Below are 4,299 nucleotides of genomic sequence, written 5' to 3' on the forward strand. Positions count from 1 at the left end.
GAGTCAAGCACCTGCCAGTCTAGCACGGCCAAATCGGCAAAAAAAAATTCCAGGGGAACCCAACTCTACATCTACACGTACTCCTACATCTACATCAAACGCCAGGGGATCTAGAAGGGGCATAAGCATCGAAACGAGAAATTCAACGGGGAAAGGGGAGAGACGAGGACAACCTACCAAACCCACGGAGCAGCAGAAAGCTCGAGCAGAGGAAGAGCTCGGAATCGCCTCCTCTTCTCCGCCGCTGTAGCGCTCTCTCTCTCTCTCTCTGTGCGTGTGTCGCTCTTTTTTAGTGCCGCCGAATGAAATGGGTAAAGACAGAAAGGAAATATTCAAAAGGAAAGGAGAAATCAGAGGGACAGCGGTAACGGGTTGGCCCGAAAGGAAAACCGCGCCCGAGATGAAAAACTGCCCAAAAACGCCAGCTCCCAGCACGAATCTTGGCACGAGATCGAGCGGACACAAATTTGAATGAAAACCAATTACAAATTAGCTCACTGAAAAATAGCAAATCCGTTTCTTTTTGTCAGTCTATAAAAAAGTACTGCCCGTGACTTCATCCATCAACAGCGAATAAAAAATACAGTTAACATCCCCAGGCTAGCACTAGGCTACCTCTTCTATACGCCTGGGTTAGGCTAACTACTTGTCTGGCTCTCTAGCCAGGCTAATGACTTTCTAGGCTACTACTTCCTTCGTTCCAAAATAGATGACACAATTTTATATTAAAGTTAGTATAAAGTTGAGTTATTTATTTTGGAATAGAGGAAATACATACCAGGCTACTTCAGGCTTTTTCAGGCAGCAACCAAACGAATCTCAGGCAACTTTCAGAGATGTTTCAGGCCTGGCTGAAAATAACGAGGACGTAAACCAAACTAGCCCATGTCCATGTGAAACCAGGTCCAAGAAAAGTGGCAAACGGTGAGACCGTTAAAGACCACGGTGGGGACATCAGTAAATGAGCACGGGTTCATGTCAGGAGCACTGTACGAGAAGCTTCCCAAAACATCAATACGCCACGTTATACGAGTGTGGCGTTTTGGTGGCCGAGCACTCTGCAGGCCGCAATCTCCTGCCGTGGAGTATAGCACTGCGATGTGTGCATGGCTTTTTAATCAGAGGTATACGATAGCTGTCAGATTGAAATATATGCGTGCCGTGGGCTGGTGTGCTAGCGTTGTACGTGGGCCTCGGGTGCAGGCACCTCTTGTCCTTGCTGGGCTGGTTTAAAAATAGCACATATAGCTGGTGGCAGTTATGAGCTGGTGCAACATTAATTCCGGGCCCATCTGACACTGCACCTAGCTTAACCCCGGAAGCGGTGATGTGATGTTTCTTTCCCTGTTCAGTTCATTCATCCCCTTCCCGTGGACCATGGAAAAAAAGCTATGCAGCACGGAGATTCGCCATGGATGGCCTCGAGTTCTTTTAGGAAGCAGAATCAGGGTAAGAACCGATCTGGCTTCCATATTTCTCTTGCCGTTGCTCACTCCAAAAAGGGATCTTTCTTTGGTTGGTGTTCTGCTCATTGATTTCGCCGCGGTTCGTTCTTGAGTTCTTCTTCTCCCTGATGTTGGATGGATCTGACTAGATGAGACTTTTGTATGTGCCACAGATTGGTTCCTAGGGCTCATGCGGGTGATATTTTGGTTGGCGGGATCAACGTTGTCGAGTCTATGGTTGCTTCCATCCATGAAGCTTGCGGGCGCTCCTATGATGTGATTTCTTCTAACCGATGGACGGCAGTAACGGCAAAGAGTAGTTCCGGGGGCCTGACACGAATGTTGGCTCATGCCGCAACGGTGGGAGTGAGGTCGTTGGTGACTCAAACGATATGGGGCTCAGAATACTGCAACTGAATCTATGGGAGTGGGAGATGAGGGAGACGCAGAGGATGTCGTCGTCAACAAAACAAAGATCTCATGTTGGACTCGACGGTAAGAAAACACACACTCATTTGTCATTCCTTTGTTGTTAGATCATAGATTGTAGCTTCCTGTACTCACCTTTGCTGTTAGACCAGAGATTGTAGCTTCCCGTAACCGCCTGTAAAAAAACGCACGCGTGCAAAGAGTTTGCACCCCCATGGATGAATAATTCTCTTTTTTCCCCTGTTACAGCATTCATGCTAGCTTGGAACCATAATTTTACAATCAGGTGTCGAGCAAAAAAAATGCTGCTAGATCATATTTATTATTTCTGTATCAATAGATCGACATTATTTTTTCAGAAGTGCTTTGCTTATATCAGTCTGTACCAGTGGGAATTACATTTAACACCGATTTTGGGGAAAATGCAGTGTTAGGATTGGCAACGCGCCAGAAGAGAGGGATGCCAACCCAAGCAGGTCCCTGCCCTCGATGCTTCAATGCAAGCTTATGCAAACAACAAGGTTGGCACTATTGTTAACCCGGCGCTCGGGACTAGCTTTGACACATTTGTAGAAGCATATGAGTTTTACAACTTATACTCCTGGGAGACTGGTTTTGGCGTCAGGTATGCCAAAAGCAGGTTGATCGTCCATCGGAAAAAAATGTATGCAGGAGTTTGTGTGCGCGTATGTGGTGAGGATGATTCATTAATTCAAAAAAGAGAAATTGTTTTCTCGCACCTAATTTTTTCCTATTATGTTCTCATATGTTATGGAAAAACACCGCAGGGCAAGCCATTGCAATCGAATAGCCGCTCGACGAGGTGTGGATGCCCCGCGTTGATGCGGATTCTTAGGTCTGATGATAAAGGATGGTACATATGTGAGCACAAAGCAGAGCACAACCATGCACTCTCAGTTAACTGTATGGAGAAGCTGCACTGGAAATTGCACTGGCACATACATAGATGGAGCAACTAAGAAATGCGAGAACATTGCCGGAGTCGGTGGCTGCTGTACGTGATGGCACGGGTTTATCTGACAGAGAGGTGCAGGTGATTCTGCAGGTTCAGCTACAACAGAGAAGCAACATTTTGGTCCAACAAAAAACAAGTGCAAAGTGCCTCACAATGTTCAGATAGCTTTGGGGCACCATCAAAGAAGAGACCAGCGGGGCGCCCTACGACAAGCTGCGACAAAGCACCATACGAACAACCAACTAAGAGGAGTAGGTTCTGTTCGATCTGCCGGGCCCAGGGGCACAAGAGCACAACATGTCCGTGGCAGGGGCGATCTTCCAAAGGCGCCAAGTAAGTCACCTCGCTGCTCCAGGTGCAGCCTGAAAGGCCACAGAAGGAACACCTGCACCAACACGCCCAAGGCTGATATCTATGGTTGATTTTATTTGTTTTCTAAGCTTGAAACATGATAGTTTCAGGTAACCGTGCTTATGTGGATGTCAGACTGCTAATGACTACTCCACATATTAGTGAATCTCTATATCTGTAGTATCATTTGTTGTCGGAGAATTGCTTGGAGACGATGTGTGTTTGGTGTGAAAATCACTTGTTTGATCCTTTTCGCTTCAAGTTGTGTTGCTTTGATTGGTGTACCATTTAGGATGAGCGGCTTCCACCTGATGTTGGTCTCCACCTGAACCTTGCCGCAGTCCGGGCACATGATGAGCGGCAGGTGCTATCGCCTTTCCCTGCAACGAACTGAGGATGAAGATGAAGCCATGTCAATTTTGTTTGAGCTGGGTGCGGCAACGATGTAGAGCCAACTCCTATAAGTAGCCCATGAGGCCAAGGCAACGGCAGGATCCTCAATGTTCAACCCAAACGGCTCCCTGCCCGTCTGCCAAGCGCACATGTTGATGCAGTCAAACCCGTGCCATGCAGCACGTGACCGCAACATGCAGCTGTGCTGCACACTCATGTGCCTGCTAGAGTTCGTGAGCCTGCACGATTTATTTAATAGCTAATACGGGGCTGTGCAGCCGACTCTTCTATAAATACAGTAAAAATACGGTAGCGTCATACTCACGTGGCACCGATCACAACGAGCATCGACGGGGCTGATTCCGGCCTGCAGGGTGCTCGGCCACCAAAGCCCATTTTCGACATTATACCTCCTGTTATACCTCCTCTCGCACAAATCCCTGTGAGGACCAATGCTTCAGATAATGTGACTATTATGACCCATGATGAATTTTCGCTACTTTTAGGTTCTTTGAACTTGACATCCAAGGCATGGTATATTACGATGTAAGCAGAGCAGTACTGTAGTTGGAAATGTTAGGACTTGACGGCTAGCATTATATATGGTGAAAATAAATACTAATGATCAAACGAACAACACAAAAGGAGGCATTAGAATCGGTAACATATGGTCCGCTGAAAATAAATACTAATGATCAAATGGAC

The 4,299-nt window shown here is 46.9% G+C and overlaps 1 long non-coding RNA gene across 1 annotated transcript; it reads left to right on the top strand.

Moving 5' to 3' along the window:
* Nucleotides 1–1,334: 1,334 nt before the first annotated feature.
* LOC123184660 (uncharacterized) lies at nt 1,335–3,462 on the top strand. Its single transcript, XR_006493042.1, has 4 exons — nt 1,335–1,449; nt 1,619–1,940; nt 2,303–2,567; nt 2,663–3,462. It is a non-coding gene; the product is annotated as an uncharacterized lncRNA (long non-coding RNA).
* Nucleotides 3,463–4,299: the final 837 nt, after the last annotated feature.

This window comes from Triticum aestivum, chromosome 2A (assembly GCF_018294505.1).
Source record: "Triticum aestivum cultivar Chinese Spring chromosome 2A, IWGSC CS RefSeq v2.1, whole genome shotgun sequence".
NCBI lineage: Eukaryota > Viridiplantae > Streptophyta > Magnoliopsida > Poales > Poaceae > Triticum > Triticum aestivum.